Source organism: Chiloscyllium punctatum, chromosome 41 (assembly GCF_047496795.1).
Source record: "Chiloscyllium punctatum isolate Juve2018m chromosome 41, sChiPun1.3, whole genome shotgun sequence".
Classification (NCBI taxonomy): domain Eukaryota; kingdom Metazoa; phylum Chordata; class Chondrichthyes; order Orectolobiformes; family Hemiscylliidae; genus Chiloscyllium; species Chiloscyllium punctatum.
Window position 1 is genome coordinate 32378367 of NC_092779.1, and position 13126 is coordinate 32391492.

Genomic DNA, 13126 nt, shown 5'->3' on the forward strand with positions numbered 1-13126 from the left:
GGGTGACCTTATAGAGGTTTACAAAATTATGAGGGGCATGGATAGGATAAATAGACAAAGTTTTTTTTCCCTGGGGCCGAGAAGTCCAGAACTAGAGGGCATAGGTTTAGTGTGAGAAGGGAAAGATATAAAAGAGACCTAAAGGGCAGCTTTTTCTCACAGAGGGTGGTACATGTATAGAATGAGCTGCCAGAGAAAGTGGTGGAGGCTGGTACAATTGCAACATTTAAAAGGCATTTGGATGGGTATATGAGTAGGAAGAGTTTGGAGGGATATGGGCTGGGTGCTGGGAGGTGGGACTAGATTGGGTTGGGATAACTGGTCGGCATGGTCAGGTTGGACCAAAGGATCTGTTTCCATGCTGTACATCTCCATGACTCTATGACTCTATAATAGGCTGGATGCTTTCCTGTTTTATAGATAACTTTATAAGAAATGGTTGGCTCATACTTAGAGTGGGAAGATCCTGATTGTTAAACATTTTTGGAGATAAAGTTTATTTCTGCTTTAAGCGGTCTTACGACAAAAGATCCACATGTAATATCTGCAATCAGACTAAAAGCCCCTTGACACCCCCCCCCCCCCCCACCCCACCAAGTAAACAAGAAAAAGAAGAGATGACCCGTTCACCACTAGAAGTCCTCCAGTGCAGGCCTCAGCCAGTATACCTCAGGCAGGTATCTGATGGGAGCTGAAATCCACACTCATTCTGCCTGTTAACTCTGAGGCAGACAATCCAGTGAGTTATCTTGCTGGTGGGGCAATATGTTAGTCTGAGTGCTGCCACACTCAGATAAATTGTCAGGAAATCCCAGTGCATAAAACAATCATCTATTGTAAATACATATCTGGTTCACCAGTGCACTTTAGGCGGCAAACTCTTCCATTCTTACCTGGTCTGGACTTTACATGACTCCAGACCCACCACAATGTGATTTACTCTTAACCTGCCCTAAACATTGCAAAGGTAATTCAGATGGGTAACAAAATTGTCCTTGCAACTGGCACCTACAACTATAAAAGAATAAAGAACACTTCACAGTGAAAAAGGATGGGGAGAAATGTTGACATCCCATGAAAGAACATGAAAAAAAAACAGTAGCATGATGAGGTAGGCCGGGTGAGGTGAATGGGTAAGGTCACTAGGGTCTTTAAACTAGTAAATGCAAGGTTGTGGGGGGTAGGGGAGTATGGCTCAGGTGGAAAGGCAGTAAAAATATAAACTTTAAAAAAGACATAGAATCCCTACAGCGTGGAAACAGGCCCTTCGGCCCAATAAGTCCACACCAACCCTCTGAAGAGTAACGCACCCAGACCCATTCTCCTACTCTGATACACTACATTTACCCTCTGACTATTGCACCACACCTACACATCCCTGAACACTCTGGGACAATTTAGATTGGCTAATTTGCCAGAACCTCCACATTTTTGGACTGTGGGAGGAAACCAGAGCACCCAGACAAAACCCACGCAGACACAGGGGGAGAGCATGTAAATTCCACACAGACAGTTTCCCTGAGGGTGAGATCGAAGCTGGGTGCCTGGCACTGTGAGGCAGCAGTGCTCACCACTGAGCCACCATGCCACCCCTTAGCCACCATAGAATTGGGGACTTCCAGCAGAAAACAGAAAAGGCCCATCAACTCTCCCACCCCACCCACTGTCAGAACAGACAGGAGGTTCAGTCCTGGAGGTGACCCACAACAGCATCACCAACGGAATCCGATTGTTGGGAGAGCTGGTGCCTCCGCTGGTGCGTCCACAAGTTGCCCAATAATGTGAACATCTGCCTGCACTCGGGAGAGGCGAGCATGGACTCGCCGGTGGGTCAGCAGGTTGGAGGAATTGTTGAATCCTTTCCTGCACTCGGGGGTTGGGTAGGGCCTCTCCCCTATGTAAACCTGCTGGTGCCTCAGCAAGATGGAGGAATTGCTGCAGGCCCTACTGCACTCGGGGCAGCTGAAGGACTTCTCACTGGTGTGGGCCCACTGGTGGGTTAGCAGGGTGGAGGAATTGCTGAAGCAGGGGAAGGGTTGCTTGTCGGTGTGTCAGCAGGGTGAAGGCCTGGTCCAAAGGAAGAGAATGTGTAATGGTCAAAAATTGTGCATTTACTGATACAGATGAAGGGCAAATTAAAAGATTAAGGTAATTAAACCAGAGAGAAAAATAAGAAATTTGTGAGAATAACAATATTAAAGCAGAGGAAGTGATTTGAGATGTGTGGCCCGAATAAAATTGTTTATATGAGTGCACAAAGTATAAGAAACAATTTAATGAGCAAATTCAACTTTGAGGGCATGTCATAGTAGTTTGCAAAAAAAAAATTAGTATTTGGAAGTGAATATTTTAGAATATGAGATCAGCAGGAAGTCATTGAAATTGGTGGAACCGAAGGAGTGGCTTTAAAGATTAAGGATGAAATTTATTCAACAATAACAGCATATGAAAGAGGTAAGAGGTAGTGAAAACATCTTAGATAGAATTAAGACATGGAAAAGATTATAAGACTTTAGTGGGCATTAAGTAATGGTCCCTTGTTAACAGATGCCAAGTGGTAGAATGTATAAATGCAGAGTTCACGTAGGCTGAGAGAAAGGGCATGTGCTCTTGTGGTACAGTGGTATTGTCCTTATCTCTGAGCCAGGAGGCCTGAGTTCAAGTCCTACTTGTTTGATTAACAATTTTTATGGCAGTGGCAAAGTTGTTTGATTGGGTACTTTAACATGTTAAAGTATATTTGGATAAGCAGAAAACAAACATTGATCAAACATTTATTAAACAGGCAATCAACATATCAAACTAAAATAAGATACTTCCATATTAACTAACTAATGCAACTAAAATATGTCTTATGAGACTGTTTAACAGTATGCCATGCTCCTAGCAAATATATAACATGAAGGGACAGTTTCAAAGTCATTCTTAGCTCTCCAGTGAAAACATTTATTTCTCATCAATATGGCAGGTCGAAATTTTTGACAATTGTTCCACTCAGGTTAAACTTTCACAAATGTATTTGTCATCAGCAAGGCACACACTGGCAACTCCCTGTTCCTTAACTCCTATTATTTTAAATAGAAATCAACCTTTTAAACAATTTGATTTTATGTAATGTCTAAAACAGAAGTATATATGATCCTATGAATAAGAAGCAGCCAGAGGCCAGTCAGCACCTTAGGCCTACTCCAAAATTTGATAAGACAATGGGTGATCTGACTGTCTCAACTTTACTTTCCTGCTTACCCCCTATAACCCTTGATTCTCTTGACAATCGAAAATCTAATTAAGCTCTTGGGTAAGAAGAATTCCATAGATTAATGGCCTGAGGAAATAAGTTCTCCTTATGTCCATCTTAAATTGAGAGACACCCTATTAATTGTGCTCCCTAGTTCCAGAGACACCTTTTTGGTATCCATTCAGGATTTTAGATGTTTATAATAAAATCATCTCTCATTCTTCTAATCTTCAGTGGATACAGGCTCAATCTATCCAACCTTTCCTCATAAGGTAACTCCTTCATCCTAGGAATCGGTCAAGTAAATCTTCTCTGAACTGCTTGTAATGCAATTATATCCTTTCTTAAGTGAGGAGACCAAAACTGTACACAGTACTCTCAATGAGGTCTCATCAATGTCCTATAAAACATTAGCAAAATTTCCTTTCTTTTGTATTCAAATCCTGTTGCAATTAACAACAACATTCCATTTCCTTCCTCGTCACTTGCAGCAGTTAATATTAACTTTTAATGATTTATGTATTGGAACAAAAAATCTATGTACTGCAGGATTCTGTAATCTGTCTCCATTTTAACAGCACACTGCTTTCCTATTCTTCCTGCCAAAGTGGAAAGTCTAGCATTTTCCTAAATTATAATCCATTGTCATCTTTTTTTAATCCACTGACTTAATGTATATCCCTTTGCAAACTCCTCATATTCTCTTCACAACATACTTTTCAACCTATCTTGGTGCTGTCAGCAAATTTAACAACCATAAATTCTGCCCCTTCATCCAAGTTCCTAATTGAAATTATAAATAGGTTTTAGCATTTCGGTATGCCCTGTGGTTTATTGTGTTGTTTTTTGGTTCCTGGCTTTTCCACAGCATTGGTGTAAAAGGTGAGAGCAACCTCAGAGGGCTTCCATTTGAATTTATCTACCCCGATGACAACCAGATCATGTCTACATTTCTCTAGCTGTTGTGAAATGAATTGAAAGATATATTTCAAAACATAACCATCCTACAAAGTTCAGTGTTCATGATTCAGTGTCAATATTGACAAGGTTGCCTTAATGTTTCTGAGTTAGACTTTGCGGTCACGAAAGTTGATGGTAGTAGTCTTTTCCCTAAGACGGGCGAATTTCAAAACTATGGGCCACATTTTTATGGTGAGAGGAGAGAGATTTAAACAAGACATGTGGCATTTTATTTACACAGAGGGTGGTATAGCTGTTATGTGTACACTTAACGGAAATTTTCAACATACAAAGGTACGAATTAGGTGCAGATTATGTGATTTGAACTGTCCATCCTGCTCCAGTAGTGAAACCAAATATTCCTATTTAATAACATTTAAATTGCAAAACCATAAACTTAGGGATCAACTATCTGCGTAACACCAAATGTGCACATACAGAGTGTCAGGAACATAGGATCAGAAGTAAGTTATTCAGACCCTTACATCCATTCTGTTTTTCAATCAGACTACAATTAATCTGCACCTCCTATTCCATTTAGCTGACTATGTTCCAAATCTTTTGATATCTAGCAAGGAGCTGGGAAGTGGTAGAAATGCATTAGATTTTCAACAAGCTGATAACTTTCTCAGTGGTTGAGGATAGAGGGCATCTCAGATAAGTTTCAGTATTCTGAAACATTGGGAAAAAGAACTGTTGCACTGCCAGCTCTTACAACATTCATAAGAGGTTCCGTGGTCTTGTTAAAGTTGCAATAAAATAAATATCATCAAGTCTGTACGAAGTATTATAAAGTTGACATCGGTGTATCAGAGTCGAGAGTGTGGTGCTGGAAAAGCACAGCAGGTCAGGCATCATCCGAGGAGCAGCAGAGTTGTCATTTCAAACACTGCTCCTCGGATGCTGCCTGACCAGCTGTGCTTTTCCAGCACCACACACTCTCGACTCTAATATCTTCAGCATCTGCAGCCCTCACTCTCTCCCTTCGCTGTATCAGGGAACGTCTGTCTCGTCATTTTGTTTACTTTTCTGCCCTGCCAGCGCCGACTGTTAATCCAATAGATCACAGTTTCTACAGTACTTGTCAAAACAAGACAATGGAAGAGATAAAAAGCTAAAGCATAAGCATGGATTCTTAGAACAGCTGGTGCTGGAGCCTACCAGGGAGAAGGCAATTCTGGATCTGGTATTGTGTAACGAACCAGAATTGATCAGGGACCTCGAAGTGAAGGAGCCATTGGGAAGTAGTGACCATAATACAATAAGCTTCAATCTGCAATTTGAGAGGGAGAGGGTACAATCGGAAGTGACAATATTTCTGTTGAATAAAGGGAACTACGGAGCTATGAGGGAGGAGCTGGCCAAAGTTCAATGGTGCAATACCTTAGCAGGGATGACAGTGGAGGAACAATGGTGGATATTTCTGTGTATAATGCAGAAGATGCAGGATCAGTTCATTCCAAAAAGGAAGAAAGATCCTAGGAGGAGGCATGGGTGGCCGTGGCTGACGAGGGAAGTTAAGAAACATATAAAATTAAAAAAGAAAAAGTATAACATAGCAAAGATAAGTGGGAAAATGGAGGACTGGGAAGCTTTTAAAGAATAACAGAGTGAGTGTGTGTAAGAAGGAAATACGCAGAGAAAAAATGAGGTATGAAGGTAAACTGGCCAAAAATATAAAGGAGGATAGTAAAAGCTTTTTTAGGTATGTGAAAGGCAAAAAAATGGTTAAGACTAAAATTGAGTCCTTGAAGACAGAAACAGGGGAATACATTACAGGGAACAAAGAAATGACAGAAAAATTGAATTGGTACTTCAGATCTGTGTTCACTGGGGAAGACACAAGCAATCTCCCTGAGGTAACAATGGCTAAATGACCTGAACTTAAGGGAATTTATATTTGCCAGGAATTGGTGTTGGAGAGACTGTTAGGTCTGAAGGTTGTTAAGTCCCTGGGGCCTGATGGTCTACACCCCAGGGTACTGAAGGAGGTGGCTCGAGAAATCGTGAATGCGTTGGTGATTATTTTCCAGAGTTCGATAGATTCGGGATCAGTTCCTGCGGATTGGAGGGTGGCTAATGTTGTACCACTTTTTAAGAAAGGTGGGAGAAAGAAAACAGGAAATTATAGACCAGCCAGTCTGACCTCAGTGGTGGGAAAGATGCTAGAGTATATTATAAAGGATGAAAATATGACACATCTGGATGATAGTAACAGGATAGGTCAGAGTCAGCATGGATTTATGAAGGGGAAATCATGCTTGACTAACCTTCTGGGATTTTTTAGGGATGTGACTCTAAAGATGGACGAGGGAGATCCAGTAGATGTAGTGTACCTGGACTTTCAGAAAGCTTTTGATAAAGTCCCACATAGGAGGTTAGTGAGCAAAATTAGGGTGCATGGTATTGGGGGCAAGGTACTAACTTGGATTGAAAGTTGGCTGACTGATAGGAAACAGAGTAGTGATAAACGGCTCCCTTTCAGAATGGCAGGCAGTGACCAGTATGGTACCACAGGGATCAGTGCCAGGACCGCAGCTTTTTACAATATATGTAAATGATATAGAAGATGGTATTAGTAATAACATTAACAAATTTGCTGATGATACAAAGCTGGGTGGCAGGGTGAAATGTGAGGAGAATGTTAGGAGATTACAGGGTCACCTGGACAAGTTAGGTGAGTGATCAGATACACGGCAGATGCAGTTTAATGTGGATAAATGTATGGTTATCCACTTTGGTGGCAAGAACAGGAAGGCAGATTACTACCTAAATGGAATCAATTTAGGTAAAGGGGCTGTATAAAGAGATCTGGGTGTTCTTGTACACCAGTCAATGAAGGTAAGCATGCAGGTACAGCAGGTAGTGAAGAGGGCTAATAGCATGCTGGCCTTCATAACGAGAGGGATTGAGTATAGAAGCAAAGAGGTTCTTCTGCAGCAGTACAGGGCCCTGGTGAGACCACACCTGGAGTACTGTGTGCAGTTCTGGTCTCCAGATTTGAGGAAAGACATTCTGGCTATTGTGGGAGTGCAGCACAGGTTCACGAGGTCAATTCCTGGAATGGCGGGACTACCTTATGCTGAAAGACTGGAGCGACTAGGCTTGTATATCCTTGAGGTAAAAACAATGACTGCAGATGCTGAAAATCAAATACTGGATTAGTGGTGCTGGAAGAGCACAGCAGTTCAGGCAGCATCCAACGAGCAGCGAAATCAACGTTTCGGGCAAAAGCCCTTCATCAGGAATAATTCCTGATGAAGGGCTTTTGCCCGAAACGTTGATTTCGCTGCTCGTTGGATGCTGCCTGAACTGCTGTGCTCTTCCAGCACCACTAATCCAGTATTGTATATCCTTGAGTTTAGAAGACTGAGAGGGGATCTGATTAAGACATATAAGTTTATTAAAGGATTGGACACTCTGGCAGCAGGATACATGTTTCCGCTGATGGGTGAGTGCCGGACCAGAGGACACAGCTTAAAAATACGGGGTAGAACATTTAGGACAGCGATGAGGAGAAACGTCTTCACCCAGAGAGTGGTGGCTGTGTGGAATGCTCTGCCCCAGAAGGCAGTGGAGGCCCAGTCTCTGGATTCATTTAAGAAAGAGTTGGATAGAGCTCTCAAGGATAGTGGAATCAAGGGTTATGGAGATAAGGCAGGAACAGGATACTGATTAAGGATGATCAGTCATGATCATATTGAATGGTGGTGCAGGCTCGAAGGGCTGAATGGCCTACTCCTGAACCTATTGTCTATTGTCTATTGTGAGTGTGTGAATGTGAGTGCGAGTGTGTGTGTGTGGGTGAGTGTGAATGTGAGTGTGAGTGTGAGAGTGTGAATGTGAGTGTGAGTGTGAGAGTGTGAATGTGAGTGGGTGAGTGTGAATGTGAGTATGAATGTGAGTGTGAATGGGAATATAAATGTGAGTGTTAGTGTGAATGTGAGTGTGAATGTGAATGTGAGTGTGTGTGGGTGAGTGTGAATGTGAATGTGTGTGTGAATGGGTGTGATGTGAGTGTGTGAATGTGAGTGAGTGTGTAAATGTGAGTGTGAGTATGAGTGTGTAAATGTGAGTGTGAGTGCTGACAGGACAAACAGCTTTGGGCCATTCACGGGGATGGATGCTGACCGACCGCGATCACACTCCGACACCGACACAGGGATCTCTGGCACACACACCCCACTCACCGGCACCGTCCCCCCTCGGTATCGGCATCGGCATCGGGGCTCCCTCTCTACAGCAGCACGGTCTCCATGGTGAGGACACAGCCTGGACACAGGCGGGGGAGGAGGAGCGGGGGGAAGGGGGCGGGGTCTGAGGCGAGGGCGGGGTCTGGGGCGAGGAGGCGTGTCCAGAGGCGCTGACGGCCCGTGAGGCGCGAGGAGGCGTGGCTGTGGGCGGGTACGAAGCGGAGTAAGAGACAGCAATGGGCGTGGCCATCAGTGAGCGGGGCGGTGAAGGGGGCGTGTCTTGGCGGGGCTCAGGGGCGTGTCCTGTCCTGGAGTCTGGTTTGAATTGCCCCTCGGTGCAGTGCCTCTGCCCTAGTACCATATTACAGCCAAGGGTGAGCTCCTTACCACTGCGGGATAAACCTTCTTCATGCTCAGAGCTCAATCGTTAGTTCTCACTTTCACCACACAGGGCTCATCCTGCCCTCCGCGGAGAGAATGTGCTGTCCTAACCTGATCTGACAGATATGTAACTCCAGACTATAAATCAGTGTTTTCCCTTCTGTGGGATAGTGTGCATTTAGAGTCATAGAGATGGATGTTGCCAGGGTTGGAGGGTTTGACTATAGAGATAGGCTGAACAGGCTGGGGCTGTTTTCCCTGGAGCATTGGAGGCTGAGGGATGACCTTATACAGATTTATAAAATTATTAGGGTCATGGATAGGATAAGTTGACAAAGTCTTTTCCCTGGCGTGGGGGAGTCCAGAACTAGAGGACATAGGTTTCTGCCAGAAATATTACTGGATGGTCTGTATGTGGTGGTGGCAGGAGGACCCATCAACAAACAAATCCGGAGCATCATGAAATCGTGCAATGTTTTGGTCTCAATTTCTGTGGTAGCAGATTTCACAGGCACACACCTTCTGGTGAAGACATTGCTCTTCAGCTCAGTCCCAGTACTCTTAGACTGTAGATCCTGGTTTTGGACTACCCCACCATTGTGACATCATTCCTCCATCTACTCTGTTCACTCATGTTAGAATTTTATCCATTTCTATGATATTTCCACTTGCTGTTCTGAACTCCAGCAATAATAATCCTAACCAATTTAACCTCTCATACAACAGTCCTGCCATTCAGTAATCAGCCCTGTAAACCTATTACTGCACTCCCTGTACAGCAAGAACATAATTTCTTTTATAAGGAGACCAAAACTGCATGCAATAATCCAGATGTGGTCTTACATATTTGCAGCAAACCATCCCTGCTTGAATCCTGTCACTATGAAGGCCAATATAAAATTTGAGTTCTTCGCTCCTTGCACGAAAACAGACCCTTTGGTCCAACCTGTCCATGCTAAGTATAATTCCTACGCTTGGCACATTTCCCTCCAAACATTACTTATTTGTTTACTTATCTAAATGCCTTTTAAACACTATAACTTTACCCACATCCATCACTTCATCTGAATGTTCATTCCATGCGTAGACCACTTCCTAGAATGCCTACAGTGTGGAAATAGGCCATGAGTTCATACAGACCCTCTGAAGAACATCCTCACCCAGACCTATCCACCTACCCTATCTCCCTGTGACTCTGCATTTCCCATAGCTAATCCAAATAGCCTGCACATCCCCGAACAATACAAGGCAATTTAGCATGACTAATCCATCTAATTTGCACATCTTTAGATTATGGGAGGAAACCAGAGCACCCGAAGGAAACCCAAACAGATATGGGGAGAATGTGCAAACTCCACACAAACAGTCACCCAAGGCTGGAATCGAACCCTGGTCCCTGGTGCTATGAGGCATCAGTACTAACCACTGTGCCACCATGCTGCCTCTCTGTGTAAAAACAATTGCCTCTCGTGTCTTTTTAAAATCTTTTCCCTCTCACCTTAAAAATATGTTACCTAATCTTGAAATTCCCCACTGTTGGGAAAAGACACCTACCATTCTCCTTATTTATGCCCCTCATGGTTTTATAAACCACAACAAGGTAATCCCCCCATCCCCAACCTCCTACACTCCAGTGGAAAAGTTGCAGCCTAGCCAACCTATCCTTATCTCAAAACCTCCATTCCTCCTAACATCCTGGTCAATCTCTTCTGAACCCTCTCCGGTTTAACAATATCTTTCCTGTATCAGGGCAACCAGAACTGGAAACAGTACTCCAGAAGAGGCCTCAACAATGTCTTGTACAACCTCAACATAACATCACAACTCCTATACTCAAAGGTCTGAGTAATGAAGGTAAGTGTGCCAAATGCCCCCTCCTTAACCACCTTATCTATATCTTATGTAAACTTCAAAGAATCATGTACCTGTACTCCCAGTTCTCTCTGTTCTATAACATTATCCAAGGCCTGACTTTTAAATGCATAAGTTCTGTCTTGTTTGTTTTACCAAATTACCATAAATCACATTTATCCAAATTAAACTCCATCTGCAACTTTTCAGCTCAATGACCCAACTGACCAAAATTTCTTTGCAATCTTAAATAATCTTCATTGTCCACAATGCCACCAATTTCGGTGTCATCTGCAAACATACTAGACATATCTTCTTTATTCTCATCTAATTTATTCATCTAATATCATCTATATAAATGACAAACAAAAATAGACCCAGCACCGATCCGTGTGGAACACTGCAGGTCACAGGCCTCCAATCCAGAAAAACAACATTCCACCACCATCCTCTGGTTCCGAGCGGAAAGCTAATTTTATATTGATTTTGCAAGCTCACTCTGAATCCCATGTGATCCATATTTACAAGTTAGTCTAACATGCGTAACCCTGTCAAAGGCTTTACTAAAGTCCAAGTAAACACTATCTACCTTTCTGCCCACATGAATAAGACCATAAGAATTAGGAGAAGAAATTAGGCCATTCAGCCCATTAGTTCTAAATTGGAGAAAGGCCAATTTTGATGGTATTAGGCAAGAACTTTCAAAAGCTGATTGGGGGCAGATGTTCGCAGGTAAAGGGACAACTGGAAAATGGGAAGCATTCAGAAATGAAATAATGAGAGTCCAGAGACAGTATATTCCTGTTATGTTGAAAGGAAAGGCTGGAAGATATTGGGAATGCTGGATGACTAAAGAAATTGAGGGTTTGGTTAAAAAATGAAGGAAGTATATGTCATGTATAGACAAGATAGACCGAGTGAGAGTATAAAGGCAGTAAAAGTATACTTAAGAGAGAAATCAGGAGGGCAAAAAGGGGACATGAGATAGCTTTGGTGAATAGAAATAAGGAGAATGCAAAGGGTTTTTACAAATACATTAAGGACAAAAGGGTAACTAGGGAGAGAATAGGGCCCCTCAAAGATCAGCAAGGCAACCTTTGTGTGGAGCCATAGAAAAAGGGGGAGATACGAAACGAGTATTTTGCATCAGTGTTTACTGTGGAAAAGGATATGAAAGATATAGAATGTAGAGAAATAGATGGTGATAACTTGAAAAATATTGATATTACTGAGGAGGATGTGTGGGATATCTTGAAACGCATAAAGGTGGATAAGTCTCCAGGACCTGATCAGTTGTACTCTAGAACTCTGCGGGAAGCTAGAGAAGTGATTACTGGGACTCTTGCTGAGATATTTGTACAATTGATAGTCACAGGTGAAGTGTCGGAAGATTGGAGGTTGGCTAACGTAGTACCACTGTTTAAGAAGGGTGGTAAGGGCAAGCCAGGGAACTATAGACCAGTGAGCCTCTCGTCGGTGGTAGGCAAGCTGTTGGAGGAAATCCTGAGGGACAGGATGTACATGTATTTGGAAAGGCAAGGATTGATTCGGGACAGTCAACATGGCTTTGTGTGTGGGAAATCATGTCTCACTAACTTGATTGAGTTTATTGAAGATGTAACAAAGAAGATTGATGAGGGCAGAGTAGTAGATGTGATCTATATGGACTTCAATAAGGCATTTGACAAGGTTCCCCATGGGAGACTGATTAGCAAGGTTAGATCTCATGGAATATAGGGAGAACAAGCCATTTGGTTACAGTACTGGCTCAAAGGTAGAAGACAGAGGGTGGTGGTGGAGGGTTGTTTTTCAGATTGGAGGCCTGTGACCAGTGGAGTGCCACAAGGATCAGCACTGGGTCCAGGTTTTCCTTTATTAGTCAGCGTATTGAGTACAGGAGTTGGGATGTCATGCTGAGGCTGTACAGGACATTGGTTAGGCCACTGTTGGAATATTACGTGCAATTCTGGTCTCCTTCCTATCAGAAAGATATTGTGAAACTTGAAAGGGTTCAGAAAAGATTTACAAGGATATTGCCAGGGTTGGAGGATCTGAGCTACAGGGAGAGGCTGAACAGGCTGGGGCTGTTTTCCCTGGAGCGTCGGAGGCTGAGGGGTGACCAAATAGAGGTTTACAAAATTATAAAGGGCATGGATGGGATAAATAGATAAAGTCTTTTCTCTGGGGTCGGGGAGTCCAGAACTAAACGACATAGGTTTAGGGTGAGAGGGGAAAGCTATAAAAGAGACCTAAGGGGCAACTTTTTCACGCAGAGGGTGGTACGTGTATGAAATGAGCTGCCAGAGGATGTGGTGGAAGCTGGTACAATTGCAACATTTAAAAGGCAGAGGGTATATGAATAGGAAGGGTTTGGAGGGATATGGGCTGGGTGATGGCAGGTGGGACTAGATTGGGTTGGGATATCTGGTCAGCGTGGACAGGTTGGACTGAAGAGTCTGTTTCCATGCTGTACATCTCTATGACTCTATGACTCTAAGTCTGG

The 13126-nt window shown here is 43.1% G+C and overlaps 1 protein-coding gene across 3 annotated transcripts in view; it reads right to left on the minus strand.

Moving 5' to 3' along the window:
- Positions 1-8506, minus strand: part of LOC140464971 (uridine phosphorylase 1-like) — a 124273-nt gene extending 115767 nt beyond the window's left edge. For 2 of the 3 annotated variants that reach the window (XM_072560675.1, XM_072560671.1), the window contains exon 1: positions 8389-8506. The gene's annotated coding sequence lies outside the window, so the exon portion shown is untranslated. Of the gene's footprint in view, positions 1-8379 lie in introns of all 3 variants that reach the window. The other variant, XM_072560673.1, reaches the window with a different exon arrangement.
- Positions 8507-13126: the final 4620 nt, after the last annotated feature.